This window comes from Lactuca sativa, chromosome 3 (genome assembly GCF_002870075.4).
Source record: "Lactuca sativa cultivar Salinas chromosome 3, Lsat_Salinas_v11, whole genome shotgun sequence".
Classification (NCBI taxonomy): Eukaryota; Viridiplantae; Streptophyta; class Magnoliopsida; order Asterales; family Asteraceae; genus Lactuca; species Lactuca sativa.
The window spans coordinates 284,550,461-284,568,493 of NC_056625.2; positions in this window are offsets into that span (position 1 = coordinate 284,550,461).

Consider the following 18,033-nt stretch of genomic DNA (forward strand, 5'->3'; position numbering starts at 1 on the left):
TTTCAGTAGTACGGGCTCATACTACCTTCCACACCTACCCATATTTGTATGAAGTACTACCACAATACCCTAGAGAACATGCATAACAACGACCAACCCTCACCCCTAGAGGAACACTGAGAATCTCCCATAAGGGACCCTAGGCTACATGCATCACATAACAGGCAACATCATCATGAAATCCTGAAGATCCCTAGCCTACCACTAGCATGCTGTTCTATCAAGCTCAATAAGACAAATATCACGTATGGTATCTTGGGGTTACTTACTGGCTCCGACTGATCGTACCTCCGCGTCCTCCTTTTACTTAATTTGAAAACCATTTTAATTTCTCTTTTAAAACCTTCCTCGATTTGAGACTAGAGTTACACGAGTGTTCCTCCAATTCACTCAAACCAAGGCTCTGATACCAACTTGTAATGACCAAAATTTCAAAACAATTAAAACTTTTCAAAAACCACCCATTTTAATAACGTTGTTACAAAAAGGTTTTCAATACATTATTTAAAAGAGTATTTTTCCCAGGTTCAAATCATAAAACACCAACGCGGGGAACGGTACGATCACGCCTTTGCCTTGCCACAGACTCCTGAGAACCTGAAAACATAAAACCACAACTATAAGCCCGAAAGCTTAGTGAGATACCCCCAAAATACCAACCACATATACGCCCTTCCAGGCCACGACCTTCCGGTCCAAAACATATCGCCTTCCGGCCCATAACATATTGCCTTCCGGCCCATAACACATCGCCTTCCGGCCCATAACATATTGCCTTCCGGCCCATAACATAGAATGCCCACATAACATAACAGATCATAGAACAACCATACATATCGGGTCAAACCCCAGACCAAGCAACTGTGCACATAACATATAATCATATAACAGATCACAGTCAGCAAATCGATCAACAGATCACATAACATATCATTACCCTAACCAAGACACCGGCCTAACTGGTCACTAGCATAACCTCACCCTACGAATCAGTCAACATACTAATTACACAAATACGCGTTTCCAGGCCATGACCTTCCGGTTCACATCACAATGCCTTCCGGCCCACAACATGTAATGCCTTCCGGCCCACAACATATAATGCCTTCCGGCCCATAACGTAATGCCTTCCGGCCCATATTCCACAATATCATAACAACAGACACTACCCGGATTTCCATCCGATAAAGGGTCGGCCTTGGTGCCGTAGACCCTGTCGATATAGTGAGGATAACTCTCCTCGAAACTGCCGACTGAACAGATAACCCAAGCTGCTCCGATCACTGATACGATCTCCACCTCTGGACAGCCACCAATGCACTGAACTCAAACAATAATCAACAATTACCAAAATACCCCTGGAAAACAATGGTCAACCCTTGGTCAAAGACAAGGTCAAAGTCAACCCCTGACTGACCCTACTCGCCGAGTCAACCCGATGACTCGCCGAGTCCCCTCACTCAGAACTTCCTTCAGCCCGCGACCTAACTCGCCGAGTCACCCCAAGACTCATCGAGTCCAACAACTCAGGGTCCACTCATACACAACTCACCAAGTCATCCCTTGACTCACCGATTCTCGACTCAACCAGAGAATATCGGAACTCTTCGACAAGACTCGCCGAGTCCAAGGACAGACTCGCCGAGTCTAAGGCTATCTTCAACCTACTCGCCGAGTTGTTCATACAACTCGCCGAGTTCCAGGTCATCTTCATCCAACTCGCCGAGTTGTTCTTCCAACTCGCCGAGTCCCATCTCATCTTCAAACAACTCGTCGAGTACACCCATGTGACTCGCCGAGTATCACCGGTCTGAATCCATTCAGAAGCATTCCAAGCCATGCAATTGCTCCAAAACATAGATCTAGCCTCCTACCACTCATCCATCACGTAAAGTGGCAAAATTTACGTGAATCCAAAGAGATCTAGGCCATTTGCACATTGGTTTAGGGTTTGGGACATGTAAACTTCACTAAACACTCCAACACAGGGACTTTCATGCTCTCTGATTCTTCTCCATTCCAAATCTGAGGTAGCAACCTCAGATCTAACCTCTAGACTTCCAATTACATCCATAGACAAGTTCCCACAAACCCCAAAATGAAGAGACAACATAACAATAGCCCAAAAACGAGATATTACCTCCAAGGAACGCCCCAACTGCAATGTAATTCGAATCCAAGCAAAGCCCCTTGATCTAAGCCTTCAATCTCCCAAAATCCCTTCAATAATCATCTCCTTCAAGCTCCCAAATGAGATATGATCACTCACACACGAAGGCTAAGGGTTTCTGGACTTGGGAATGAATAAAGAGGCTGAGAGTGGTCTGTTATGTTCTTTATATAGGGCTCAACCCCGGGAATTAGGGTTTTCTCCACTCAGTGCCTACTCGCCGAGTCCTCCTTACTGACTCGCCGAGTCGGCTACTTAACACGCGACCCAGTCGCGACTCTACTCGCCGAGTCCATCCATGGACTCGCCGAGTCACTCTTCCACAACTTACTCTTTTAGCCCTTCAACTCTACTCTTGACATTTCGGGATGTTACAATATGCATATGGGTCCTGTGCTTTCAGTAGTACGGGCCCATACTACCTTCCACACCTACCCATATTTGTATGAAGTACTACCACAATACCCTAGAGAACATGCATAACAACGATCAACCCTCACCCCTAGAGGAACACTGAGAATCTCCCATAAGGGACCCTAGGCTACAGGCATCACATATCAGGCAACATTATCATGAATTCCTGAAGATCCCTAGCCTAACTCTAGCATTCTGTTCTATCAAAGCTCAATAAAACAAGTGTCATGAATGGTAATTTGGGGTTACTTACTGGCTCCGGCTGATCGTACCTCCGCGTCCTCCTTTTACTTAATTTGAAAACCATTTTAATTTCTCTTTTAAAACCTTCCTCGATTTGAGACTGGAGTTACACGAGTGTTCCTCCAATTCACTCAAACCAAGGCTCTGATACCAACTTGTAACGACCAAAATTTCAAAACAATTAAAACTTTTCAAAAACCACCCATTTTAATAACATTGTTACAAAAAGGTTTTCAATACATTATTTAACAGAGTATTTTCCCAGGTTCATATCATAAAACATCAACGCGAGGAACGGTACGATCATGCCTTTGCCTTGCCACAGACTCCTGAGAACCTGAAAACATAAAACCACAACTGTAAGCCCGAAAGCTTAGTGAGATACCCCCAAAATACCAACCACATATACACCTTTCCAGGCCACAACCTTCCGGTCCAAAACATATCGCCTTCCGGCCCATAACATATTGCCTTCCAGCCCATAACACATCGCCTTCCGTCCCATAGCATAAAATGCATACATAACATAACAGATCATAGAACGGCCATACATATCGGGTCAAACCCCAGAACAAGCAACCGTGCACATAACATATAATCATATAAAAGATCACAGTCAGCAAATTGATCAACAAATCAGATAACGTATTATTATCCTAACCAAGATACCGGCCTAACCGGTCACTAGCATAACATCACCCTATGAATCAGTCAACATACTAATTACACACATACGCCTTTCCAGGCCATGACCTTCCGGTCCACATTGCAATGCCTTCCGGCCCACCACATGTAATGCCTTCTGGCCCACAACATATAATGCCTTTCGGCCCATAACGTAAGGCCTTCCAGCCCATATTCCGCAATATCATAACAACAGACACTACCCGGATTTCCATCCGATAAAGGGTCGGCCTTGGTGCCGTAGACCCTGTCGATATAGTGAGGATAACTCACCTTGAAACTGCTGACTGAACAGATAACCCAAGCTGCTCCGATCACTGATACGATCTCCACCTCTGGACCGCCACCAATGCACTGAACTCAAACAAGGTCAAAGTCAACCCCTGACTGACCCTACTCGCCGAGTCAACCCGATGACTCGCCGTGTGCCCATACTCAGAGCTCACTCAATCCGTGACCTAACTTGCCGAGTCACCCCGAGACTCGCCGAGACCCACAACTTCTGAGTCCTCTCACACACAACTCACCGAGTCATCCCTTGACTCACCGATTCTCGACTCAACCAGAGAATATCGGAACTCTTCGACAAGACTCGCCGAGTCCAAGAACAGACTCGCCGAGTCTATGGCTATCTTCAACCTACTCGCCGAGTTGTTCATACAACTCGCCGAGTTCCAGGCCATCTTCATCCAACTCGCCGAGTTGTTCTTCCAACTCGCCGAGTCCCATCTCATCTTCAACCAACTCGTCGAGTACACCCATGTGACTCGCCGAGTACCACCGGTCTGAATCCATTCAGAAGCATTCCAAGCCATGCAATTGCTCCAAAACATAGATCTAGCCTCCTATCACTCATCCATCACGTAAAGTGGCAAACTTTACGTGAATCCTAAGAGATCTAGGGCATTTGCACATTGGTTTAGGGTTTAGGACATGTAAGCTTCACTAAACACTCCAACACAGGGACTTTCATGCTCTCTGATTCTTCTCCATTCCAGATCTGAGGTAGCAACCTCAGATCTAACCTCTAGACTTCCAATTACATCCATAGGCAAGTTCCCACAAACCCCAAAATGAAGAAACAACATATAATCAGTCCAAGAACGAGATATTACCTCCAATGGACGCCCCAACTGCAATGTAATTCGAATCCAAGCAAAGCCCCTTGCTCCAAGCCTTCAATCTCTCAAAATTCCTTCAATAATCATCTCCTTCAAGCTCCCAATTGAGATATGTTCACTCACACACGAAGGCTAAGGGTTTTTGGACTTGGAGAGGAACAAAGAGGCTAAGAGTGGGCTGTTATGTTCTTTATATAGGGCTCAACCCCGGGAATTAGGGTTTTCTCCACTCAGTGCCTACTCGCCGAGTCCTCCTTACTGACTCGCCGAGTCGACTACTTAACACGCGACCTAGTCGCGAATCCACTCGCCGAGTCCATCCATGGACTCGCTGAGTCACTCTTCCATAACTTACTCTTTTAGCCCTTCAACACTACTCTTGATATTTCGGGATGTTACACAATGAGTTGAGTGAGACATGATTTGAGGTTGCAAACCTTAGATCCGGACCTTCTGAGGTCCTTAGAGTCTAGGTGTCCCAGATTTAGTCATTCAAATGAGGGTTGATGAGCTAAATCCTTCATGGAAGGCATGTAATAGCATTTTGGAGCAATAGCATCGTATATGAACGTAAAGATCGAAGCTTTACGTGACCACTGAGACTTGGGACGATATATCTAGTGGTTGGAGTGTTTTATCTATTATGGATGGTCTGTTTGAGCAGAGTGTCTGAATGAACTCGTTGAGTCAATGAGCCAACTCGACAAGTTAGTTAGGGTTTTTCCCGAAGAGATGAATCGTGCAATGGCTCGTTGATATAGGGTCAACTCGTCGAGTTGCGCTGGACTTTCACAAGACTTCCCTGGATGTGAGTGGACTCGACGAGTTGCATGAGTGCACTCGACGAGTTGGGTTAAACATGGACAGTTGACTCGAGTTTGACTTCGTTTGACATTAGGGTTCGGTCAACCATGAGTAATGGAGATCATGGAAGGGTAAAATGGTATTTTATCCACTTGAAGAGTTAGACAGAGAGAGAGAGAGAGAGAGAGAATAGTCCTTGTCATTTATGATTATGCATAGAGTATTAATTGGACACGTTGCCCTATGTGTTAGGAGGTGGCTAGTTCGAGATTGAAGTATGAGAATAATTGCTTGTCTTCTAGCCGTGGTGAGTCTTCTCACTATACGTTACCTAGAGTGGTATTTATGTGTGACCGGAAAGTCTTATGTGCTTGCTTGAGTTGTGTATCTTATCTATGTGATATTATGTAGGGATGAGCAAAAGGACCGAACCGGCCGGAACCGGCCCAAACCGGACCGAAACCGGGAACCGGCTTCGGCCAAAATCAAGAACCGAACCGGCCCGGCGGTTCTACCGGTTCCGGTTCCACCGGTTCCCGGTTCCTATCGGTTCTTGTCGTGTCTTCAAATGTTGGAACCGGCCCTCGAAAAATAGCATCATACGGTTCTGGTTTTTACCGGTTCTACCGGTTTTTGCCGGTTCTACCGGTTCCGGTTATATCGGTTCCGGTTCCTACTGGTTCCCGGTTCCAAAAATCCACAAAAATAACGTCCTGGTCCCGGCCCGACCGGTTCCATCGGGTTCCGGTTCCGGTGCCGGTTCCGGCCGGTTCCCCGGTCCATATGCACATCCCTAATATTATGCTATGAGTTATATAGACCGGACCGGAAGGTCCAACGATTTACGAGGTCGAAAGGCTCAACCATACCGGACCGGAAGGTCGAACGATTTATGAGGCCAGAAGGCTCAACCAGACCGGACTAGAGGGTCCAATGAGCTAGACCGGACCTAAGGGTCCAATGAGCTACGGGACTGGAGGGTCCCGTTGAGACACATAAATCGGGTGGTCTTACAAAGTATAGCCTCGTGAGGCGAATTGTTGTATGTGGTATTTTAGGGAACTCACTAAGCTTCGTGCTTACCATGTTATGTGCTATGTGTTTCAGGTTTCTCAGGATCGTGAGATGGCACCGGATTGATTGTTCACACCAGAGAAAGAGTTATATTTTGAGGATCCTAGATTATTAATTAATCTAAAAAGGAGTTGTTTTCTGTAAATTGAACAAACGAGATTTATATACAATATGTTATGAAAAGGATGCGATTTTATAATGAAAAATTTGTTTGAAAGTTTTCGTCGTTACAAGTTGGTATCAGAGCCTTGGTTTGAGGGATTCGGATGCACCTTCGGGTAAATATAGACTCAAACTGAGGATTTGAGAAAAAATTTCAAATAAATGATTTTTCTAAAGCGAACGAGAGTTGCTAAGAGAAAATGTGAAAGGGCAATGTGTACAATCAGCCAAAGCCCGAACGGTGATTTCCCCAAATACCCTTACTTATGTATTATGTTATATTTATGAGATATGTTATGAGATATTATGCATGCTAGAGATAGGCAAGGTATTTAATATTTTAGTACTAGAGTGGCCTGATTTGTGATGCCTTAGCCGAGGAGTTGTTGTTATTTGTAATATGCTTTCGAGTATATGTTGAGTAAGAGTATACAACATGAATCCTTTTTAGAGAGGGATCTGGGTAGAGGACTAATCTAGGAGGGATACCTAGATGAGCATTGTGGAGTCTACTGAGAGGGTAGTCACATGCCTAGATGAGGTGAAGTTGCTTGAGTTCGGTGATATCCTACGTGTATGAGGAGAGCAAGTAGGATAATAGCCTAGAGGGGTTTTACATGCTAGTGGAGACTATTCGATGCCCGAATGTTGCTTGCTTCATGCTTTGTGGAACTCTCGATGATGGGAGTCAGCTACTAAGTGAATATGATGATATTCAGGAGGTAGATGACTGGCATCATTAGGATTTCTTCAGCAGCTGATGATAGAGAAGTGTGAGCACCTAGGAAATCTGGGATGGTCCGTATGGAAAGTATGGGTAAATGTGGCAGGTAATATGGGCCCGTACTACTGAAAGCAGAGGACCCACAATTGATGCAGGCAATATTCTAGATATTCTAAGTAGCAGATTGAGAGGTGATGTCATGGTTCGAGTACCATGATTGGTCGCAGATTGATTGCTGATGTCATGGTTCGAGTACCATGCATTGTAGTGGACTGAGAAGAGAGAATATGGATCGAATACCATGGTCTATAGCAGATCGAAAAGTGGACACATGGTTCGAGTACCATGACCCGTGGTGGTTAGTGTTGCTGGTTCTACCAGTTATTCTGTTGTGCTTGGTTAGACCGAGATCGGATGCGATAGAGTATAAGGTCAGAGGGTCATGTGGAACAATTTCCAGCGAAGCATCCCTTGTGAGGGAAGTCGAGATGATTCCAAGGTATTTTGGCGAGATGTTATATGAAGTCGCAGGGCTCAAAGATGAGTAGAGTTGGCTTTTATGGAGGATTGTGGCATGAGTTGAGCAATTCGCCGATAGAGGAGATGTCACCTTCTGTGACCTGAGTGGTATTATTTTCATTTCCTATGGGAAACATAAGAGGTGTTGCGATTTCGGTTTCTGAGCTACGGGGTAAAACCTTGTGGGTTAGCATTGATGGCGACCTTCCATCAGAATATTTGGGTTATATGGCTGCTGAGAGGTAATGTTAGAGCATGAGCAAGTTGTTAGTGGGGACTGAGATGGTTAAGGACAAGGATACACCCTATTTGAGCATAGTAGGGCATGTATTAGTTGCAGCGGCGGATGATCAAGAAGAGGATATTGGGGCGGTAGCTCTTATTGTCTATGAGGAGTATCGAGTGTGGTAATGAGGTCTCCACTCTTATTACAACCCAGGTGATGGAAGGTTGGCTGAGGAGTCAAGGATGAGGTGTATGATAGTTCATTATTTCCAGGTTAAGAGTCACAGTTACTACTGGACAGTTGAGATGTCCGGTAATGGGATGGTATGAGATTTGTATGATTAGAGGCAAACATGATGAGAAGTTCTGAGGATTTCATCTGAGATTCGGGGTATTTGGAATTGCAGGGTCTCTATCGGGGAGACCACCGAGCATCGCGTAGTATCTTCCAAGAGTAAGTATGACGTTCCTGGTGGAAACAGTCAATGGAATAGATTATTGGTGCACTAATTGGTGATAGTTCAAACCCTGAATGGGGAAGAACAGGGTATTCAATCGAGAGGATCAGAGATTTGTTCAAGAGCGGTTAGGGAGCTGGATGGAGACATGCACTATGGATTCATGACACCAGGGTTATTGATGGTCGAGGTGAGTTGCAGAGGGAGTTAATGCATGTTGTATGCGTTGAAGAAAGGATGAGTGTCTGCACGGCAGGTGGCTGTTGGTCAAAGGCTTTGTGGTAGATATGCATTTTTCGAGGTGGTTGGTTCATTGGGATACTTCGGCAGTTGGGAAATTTTGGTTCGATGAATGGATTATTCTATGCTCTTTGGAAGAGGTAAGAGATGATCGGGCATCCAATTTTCGGGTCGGCATGCGTAATCTCGCTTGGGTTTGAGCAATAGGGGATAGAGTTTTGGAGGGTGTTATTCATGTTCTGATTCGTGGCGATTTCTCCGTGTTTCAAATTGCGAATTGGAATATTCTGAAATTTCGGGTTGTGTGACAGGAAGATCAGTGGTGAAAAGAATTCTGAAGGAGTGTGTTGCATATCAAAGTATGATGTCGTAAGTAGGAGATCAGTGGCTGAGGCAAGTCTTCGTGAGGTTCTGTGATGGTGTGCCGAGATATCCGAGTTTAAGGCCTTGAGTTTTGGATTATGTGGGGTCTTGAGTTTGAGACGACAAGTGGAATATCAAGGATCTATGATTCCAGTGGGAGCCCTTCGTCTAATGGCATCAAGGGGGGTTATTCAAGAATATGGATTGCACCGAGAAAAGGGGGTTGGTCGTGATGGTTGTCGTTAGAAATAGTGATGCATAATTTGGATAAGTGTGAGCACCTATCTATGTTGGTCCGTAGAGCATGAGTAAGTAGACGGAGTATGGCTTCAACCTGAGGAGGAGATGGAAGGGGTAAGAGAAAGTGTCGTAAGACTGTAGGGAGCCGCAATTCCATGAGTTAGTGCAATGGGTGTGGTGATACTACGGGGTGCCGTAGCATCCACCAGATAGTGAGATAGTGTGGCAATGATGCGGGGAGCCGTAGCATTCGCCAATCAGAGGGTGAACATTGTGAAAACTGCAGGGAGCCGTAGCTTGCACCAGTCAGTAAGAGGGTGTCGTGATACTGCGGGGAGCCGTAATACTCACTAGCCAGTGAGAGGGTGTCGCGGTGCGGTGGGGAGCCGTGATATTCGTTAGTCAGAGCATGGCGTAGGAGAGTTCTTAGGCTTAAGTAGCCTTATTGGATTGAGTATTCGGGAGCCTGGTGGCAAGATCAGGAAAGAGACTGGGGTCTCCTCAATGATCGGGAATCGTTATTTTCTAAGTGGGCTGTAGGTCATGGGTTATGAGTTGACTGGTTCATTGGGTCGAGTGGTTCCAATTCGGGGGTCGGACTAGACTCGCAAGTTGGAGTTTAGCCCTGGTGGTCTGTTGGGTAGGCGAGATTAGATTCCGGATTCAGAGATGGATTCCATGTTGAAGGGATTGATTGTAGTATTTGCTTGGGGTAAAGCGAACTTCGTGACTTGTGTGTCCTAATGAGCTGAGATAGTTAGTGTGAGAAGGAATCCAGTGAGATGTTTTGATATGCAATGGGTAACCTTTAGAGGTCTAAATTTTGGGCGGGAGCTGACCTGGTGCTTAGTGTTGAAAAAGATATTTGAGAGGAAGCTGGGGCTTATGTCTATAGATGTTAGAGGATCGTTCCGAGCGGGCATGAACGTTTCTTGTGTCTGAGGACAGGGTATTGAGGTTCATTCTGTTAGATGAGTTCTGATAGCTGTCCACGCGGTGGGTCGTTAGTGGGTTGTGACCCTTCCGTTCCTTCTGAGATATGATATGGATCGATTGGTATATCTGGTATGAGTGATTGGTAGCTAATTATTGGTTAACAACTTGTTTCCTCTAGACGCAACAAGAGAATCAGGGTTGGCAGTGTGTTATCAGGGTCTAATATCCAAGGAACGAATATCATGGTGATATCTTGAGTGGGTTGACTGGTGGCGGGCCAGGCCGTTAGAGTTTCCAGATTTTTAGGAAGGTCAGAAAGGGGGTATCTTAGCGACAGAGGGGTCGGTTTTGTTCCGGATTTAGGAGTTCCCGTTTGGATTCAGGTGTCGATGGTAAAAGATATCGGTGGGGTATCAAGGCCCTTCAATGGTGCTTTCAAGTTGTAGGTTCGTGCTATGTGTGGTTGAGGAGCGATTTCGAGGGCGAAATCTAATTCAAGTGGGGGAGAATTGTAACATCCAGGATTTCAGGTGTGCTATTATATGGTTGGATTCTTGAAGTTTATGGGGTGACTCGACAAGTTGGGAGCCCAACTTGCCGAGTAGGGTCAAGTAGCCGTATGGGATTAAATGAATGGACTCGACGAGTCGGGAGGCAGACTCGCCTAGTTGGTGCTGGGCAGAGACACCCTAAGTCTCCAGGTTTGTGACCTATTTAAAGGGCTTCAGGCCCTCATTTCCGCCTCCATTCACCCTTCCAATCCTAAGAGAAACCCTAAAACCGTTCTATCCTTCGTGAAGTGAGTGTGTAATCATTTTGGGCAATCTTGGTGCATATCTATGAAGGAGGATCAAGAGCATCATGACTGGGATCAAAGGAAGGCTGTGGATCTATGGTATTGAGTGCTTCAGCTGCTAAGTGAATGTACAAAGTTCTCATCTTGTTCGTTCCTTGAGCTAGATATCATTTTAGGAGATTTAGGGCATTTCTTCCATCCTTTTTAACCTATGAGTTGAGTGAGACATGATTTCAGGTTGGAAACCTCATATCTAGACCTTCTGAGGTACTTAGAGTCTAGGTGTCCCAACTTTAATCATTCAAATGATGGTTGATGAGCTAAATCCTTCATGGAAGGCATGTAATAGCTTTTTAGAGCAATAACATCGTATATGAATGCAAAGATCGAAGCTTTACGTGACCATTGAGCCCTGGGATGATGGATCTAGTGGTTGGAGTGTTGGAACTGTTCTGGACGGTCTGTTTGAACGGAGTGTCTGAATGAAATCGCCGAGTCAATGAGCCGACTCGAGGAGTTAGTTAGGGATTGTCCCGAAGAGATTAATCGTGCGATGGCTCGTCGAGTTGGGGTCAACTCGACGAGTTGTGCTAGACTTTCACGAGACTTCCGAGGATGTGAGTGGACTCGATGAGTTGCATGAGTGCACTCGATGAGTCGGGTCAAACATCGAATGTTGACTCGAGTTTGACTTTGGTTGACTTTAGGGTTGGGTCAACCATGAGTAATGGAGACCATGGAGGGGTAACATAGTCTTTTGTCCACTTCAAGAGTTAGACAGAGAGAGAGAGAGAGAGAGAGAGAATATTCCTTTTCGTTTATGATTATGAATAGTGTATTACTTAGAGATGTTGCCTTATGGGTTAGGCAGTGGCTAGTTCGAGATTCAAGTACGAGGATAATTGATTGTCTTCTAGCCGAGGTGAGTCTTCTCACTATACGTTACCTAGAGTGGTATTTATGTTTGACCGGAAGGTCTTATGTGCTTGCTTGATTTGTGCATCTTTTCTATGTGATATTATGCTATGAGTTATTTAGACCGGACCGGAAGGTCCAACGATTTACGACGTCGGAAGGCTCAACCAGACCGGACCGGAAGGTCCAACTATTTATAAGGACGGAAGGCTCAACCGGACCGGACCAGAGGGTCCAACGAGCTAGACTGGACCTAAGGGTCCAACGAGCTACAGGACTGGAGGGTCCCGCTGAGACAGATAGACCAGAGGGGTCTTACAAAGTATAGCCTTGAGTGGCGAATTGTTGTATGTGGTATTTTGGGGAACTCACTAACCTTCGTGCTTGCCGTGTTATGTGTTATGTGTTTTAGGTTTCTCAGGATCACAGGACGGCACCAGCTTGATTGTACACACCAGAAAAAGAGTTATGTTATGACGATCCTGGATTATTAATTAATCAAAACTGGAGTTGTGTTTTGTAAATTGAACAAACGAGATTTATATACAATGTGTTATGAAAAGTATGCGGCTTTATAATGAAAATTTTATTTGAAAATTTTCGTCGTTACATTAGACGCGGAGTTTCCTTGGTTTAGCAGGTTATTATCATTGATTTATCCAGGATTTCTCAAAGATAGTTGTTCCTTTGACTCGGTTGACGAAGAAGACGGTCACATTTCGTTGGGGGCCTGTATAGCATGCAACTTTTGAAACGTTGAGACATAGGTTGTGTGAGGCAACGATTTTGACACAGTCGGATGGTGTTGAGGATTTTGTGGTTTATTGTGATGCGTTGATCATGGATTTGGGGGCAGTGTTGATGCAGAAGGGTCGCGTGATCGCTTACGCTTTGAGGCAGCTGAAGCCTCGTGAAGAGAATTATCTGACGCATGATTTGTAGCTGGGGGCTGTGGTTTTCGCCCTCAAGATTTGGCGACATTACCTTTATGGGGAATGATGTACTATTTACACAGACCATAAGAGCCTGAGGTATCTGATGGATCAGCCAAATCTGAATATGAGGCAGCACCGATGGTTGGATGTTGTGAAGGATTATGAATGTAAGATCCTTTATAATCTGGTAAAGTCCAATGTGGGTGTTGATGCTCTCAACCGCAAGGCAGTCGCGGCTCTGTTGGGCTTATAGTCTTGTGTCATGCGCTCGGTCCTTAGCCCAGTTTTGGTAACCGGTTTGGGCCTGCCCAATCGTGCATTATTTTACTCTAGGGTTTTAGTATTTAAGGTGCATGCATGCATGATTAGTCAGTAACACTTTTATTATTTTTCTAATCAGTATTGTAAACCCTAGCTCACCTCTACAGTGGAAGTTCTTCATCGAGCTCTGCTGAGGCATGGCTAGATTTGAATCGTAAGCTTTACATTGATTCCATGCTGTGTTCATAATCGTATTGTGTTTGAATCGTTTGTTCTTCATCAATATACCTGTGAAAGATCTAAACGATCTGAGATTAATTCTCATCAACTGGTATGAGAGCAAGAGACTGTGTAATTCATACACATCTCTTTTGTTGAAGAAGTAATTAGGGTTTTTCCGCATTGATTGATATTAATTGAGCCGTCATTCCATATTGGCGTATCTCATTAATTGTCGATCTTACTCTAATGATAAATTACAAGTCTGATCTTAAACAAGTTATCGATGAAACTTTATCACGATGTCCATGGATGATTCGAAAACCAATCCAATCAACATCTCCAACAGTATTGGATCAACGACAAGGATTACAATCTTATACAATCAAGATTATGAGGTTTGGACGCATCACTTCGAAGATTATGTGATCGGCTCAGACGATAATGGGTACTTGATCTAGGAAGCAATCTCCATTGGCCCATTTGCTCACTTAAGCACCTCAAAGATTGTCAAAACTCAACAGGAGTACAATCAGCTTGTGAATGATGTGAAAGACATTCCTCAATACGAGAAAGAGAAGTTTCAATGCAACATCAAGGCCTTAAGAATGATTAGGTTTGCTTTGCAGTCAGATACGTTTCGATTGGTGAGTTCTTGTGCTACAGCTAAAGAGATATGAGACAGGTTGAAAGAATTGTATTCCACTGATGAAGATCTGGAACATTCGATATAGACCTTACTGCTTTTTGAATTGGTGATTTTAAACAGAAGCCTGAAGAGAAACTCATTCAGGATTTTGGTCGGTTTAATCATCTTTTAAGTAAGATGATAAAACACGGGATCAAAAGGAAGGTTATTGAACAGAAGGTTACCTTCATCAACGGTCTTAGACCTGAATGGATGGCAGTTTTGTCCATAGTAAAGGCACACGAACAGTTTAAATCATACTCTCTAGCGAAACTGGTGGGAATTCTGAAGTCCCATGAAAGTGCAGTGTCAAAGGAAACGAACGTGGTTTCCAATTTGGGTTCGTTAGCTCTTGTTTCAAAAGGGTAAAGTGTTGTTGAAGAAGAAGAAGAATTGGATCTTGCTAACTATGATCTAACCGGTGAAGAGTATGTCCTGATGGTTTCCAACCCTAGAAATTTCATCAAAAGAAAGTTCCCAGCCAACAAGAACCAAAACTGGCAGGGAAGTTATAGTTCTGAAAAGGTGAAGGTGGAACCGAAGATAGGTTCTAAGTGTGAAGAATACATGAAAGAGGCGAAGAGTGGTGGTGACTCAGGATTTGATTGCCATTATTGTGGAGGCAAGAATCACTTTGCCAAGGACTGCATGCTGAAGAAAAAGGCAGAAAAGATTGATGAGGATGATGAGGAAGCGATCCTCTTGAAACGATTGGAGGAAATCAAGAAAAGAAATTCAACAGCTAACAATAAAACCATGAATGCTTTGATTGTACATGATACAGGTAACAATGATGAATTCGGTGGAGTGGAAGTCTGGTCCACGGATTCAGAGGACGAAGAAGTAAGAAAACCGACTAATGGCAAGGCGATGCTGGTGAAAGAAGAGTATGCTGCAGGAACGTGTTTAATTTGACAGAATATCTCAGATGAGAGGATATACAACAGATGGTGGGCTGGAAGATGAGAAGGAGCGAGAGGACAGATGTTTTTCTGTGAAACCTGTCAGTGCACAGATCAACAAATGTGATGAGTTGATCAAGAAGGTACAAAATATTCTTGCTTCTTTGAAAATACCTGTTACTAACTATGAAAAGGAATTGAATAGCTTAAAATCTATATTTTCTAATATTATTAGTACTCTTACCCAAACTCGTGTCACAAACTCTAACCTGACCGATCAAATTAACAGGATATTGTTGAAGAGTGAGGAGAGGAGGATGTGGATTGAGCAGAAGGAGAAAGAGTTAATTAGGTCTAACGATGAATCAATATATTTGCAACGAGACAATCTTAAGCTTTTAAAACAGCGAAACATTTTTTGTTTAATTGCTAAAAGACTCTATTTTAATATCACTCAATTGCATCTTGATTGTGAAATAGGAAAGAGGATACATCCCATGAATTTACCCTTCCTTGAGTTAAAGGAGGATGAAGTCGATGCCGAAGCTTACAATTGTGAAAATGTTGTATCTTCTGATGAAGTCTCTCCTGCCTACAAAATTGGTCTTGACAAAATAGAGTCGTACATAAAGTCCAAAGACCATAAGGACATGCTCAAAAATGTATTAGATGAAAATGATAGATTGAAGTTAAGAACCGAAACTGTACAGAAATTTGACTCATTAAATGCCAAACTAAGTTCATAAAATAAAAGTGATGTTGAAAATGCATCTGAACTTAATGAGGATGATGACATGAGTGAAATCTTTGTAGAGGATGTGGTGGACTGTTCAGAATTTGTCAAAGCGAACCTGAAAATCACAAAAATCTTATTCTGAAAACTCTATTGAGTTCGCTCGCTCGTCGACAGACAAGAACAAAATTCTGAAGGCAAAAGTTGTTGTGTTTCAAAAGGTTCAAACCACTCCAAATCAGGTCTACACATTTCAAGGAGTCATTCCTCAACAAACAGCAGAATTGACAGCTATGGTAGAAGAATATAATGTAGTTGGATGTGAAGATTTCTTCTGGTCAACACCAATAGATAACGCTGATGAAAGAAAAGGCCTATCTCAGAAAACCTCATGTAGAGTGAAGGGTAGGTACATGCCGGAACCACTTAATGAGCCTGCAAGATATGATGTGCCAAGCACAAGTGGCAGCAAAACATCTTTGGGCGAACCAGTGATAACTTCTAGTGAGACATGTTCGTCAAAGAGCGAAAGCCATGCTCAAGTTCCAAAGAAAAGGGCCAACATTCATAAAAATCCAAAACAGGTGACAGAACGAAAACACCAATGAAATCTGAGTTACAAGAAGAATCTCTCAGAAAGAAAACAGTTTTGGAGATCTCAAAATCCTCATTATGTTAGGTATGAAAGGAAGCATAAATCTTGAGGAGAATCAAGAAGGAACCGCAAGGAGGGATTCGGTCCACAACAAGTAAGCAACTGAAAGGAGAGTTTCGGTTCTCGAAGCGTAAGAAACCAAAAGAATAGCTTCGGTCCTCAGAGTGTGAACAACCGAAAGAATGGCTTCGGTCCTCAAAATAATAACAACCGAAAGGATGGGTTCGGTCCGAAGTCAAATCAGACGAATAAAAGGGAAGAGTGTTCCCATTCTCAAACAAGGAAGAGTAATAATCGTTGATCTAATATCTCCTCTAAAGCCTATTCTTCCCATTCTCATTCTAATTCTTATCCTTCAAAAGATGCAAACATCAAAATCTCAAACCCTATGTCTAATGAATCTATGCCAAACAAAATTAAAGTTTTCACAATAAAACGAAAAGATGAAACAACTCTAATTAAACGAACTTATTTGGTTGATGTTTCTCTAACTATTCCCTGTCTTGTAAAAGGCTCACAAGGACCCAAGAAACTTTGGGTTCCTAAATCTGCTTAATATTTTGCAGGTTATACATGACGAGCAATTTGACGAAGAATGGTATATTGATAGTGGCTGATCGTGTCACATCACAGGACGAAAGGAAGAATTGAGAGAGTTTCGGTCTCTCAAGGATGGTGGAATTGTGAAGTACGGAAACAATTCGTTTGGAACTATCAAAGGTTATGGAATGATTACGAATGGTGATTTATCAATAAGAAAGGTCGCATACGTTGATGGATTGCAGCACCACATTATCAGTGTATCACAGTTGGTAGTTGGGACCGGATTGAAGGTCTCGTTTGATGATGAAGGCTTAGAAATAGTCGTAAAGAAGTCAAATAAGATTCTGTTCAAATCAAAGAGAAAGGGGGAAATGTACCCTTTAAACCTCAATCCAATTCGAGGGAAACCAGCAGTCTGCTTCCTAACGAAGGCTCAAGACGAAAGCTGGTTATGGCATCAAAGACTCTCTCATCTTAATTTCAAGGATATCAACAAGCTAGTTTTAGGAGATCATGTACGAGGTCTTCCAGTTCTCAAATTCAACAAATAACATCAATGTGCAACTTGTGAAATTGGAAATTAGAGTCGACAAAGTCATCCTTCTATTACCAACAAAAAGGTGATAGAACCATTGGAGCTGTTGCATATCAATCTATGTGGTCCCTCCTCTATTGAATGCATTGGTGGGAACAAGTACATTCTGGTCATCGTTGACGACTTCTCTCGCTTCACATGGGTGTTTTTCTTAAAGCAAAAATCATAGGCTACTCCTAAGCTCAAGCTCTTCATAAAGAAAGTTGAAGTTCAACTGAGGAAGGTGGTTCGTAACGTAAGAAGTGACAATGGCTTGGAATTCAAGAACAAGGATTTCAAAGATTTTCTAGCCGAGAAGGGAACGACTCATAACTTCTCGGCTCCATATACTCCACAGCATAATGGAATCGTTGAAAGACGAAACCGATCTTTGTGCGAAGCACTTGAACTATGCTAAGCTTCGCTTCCTTGCCT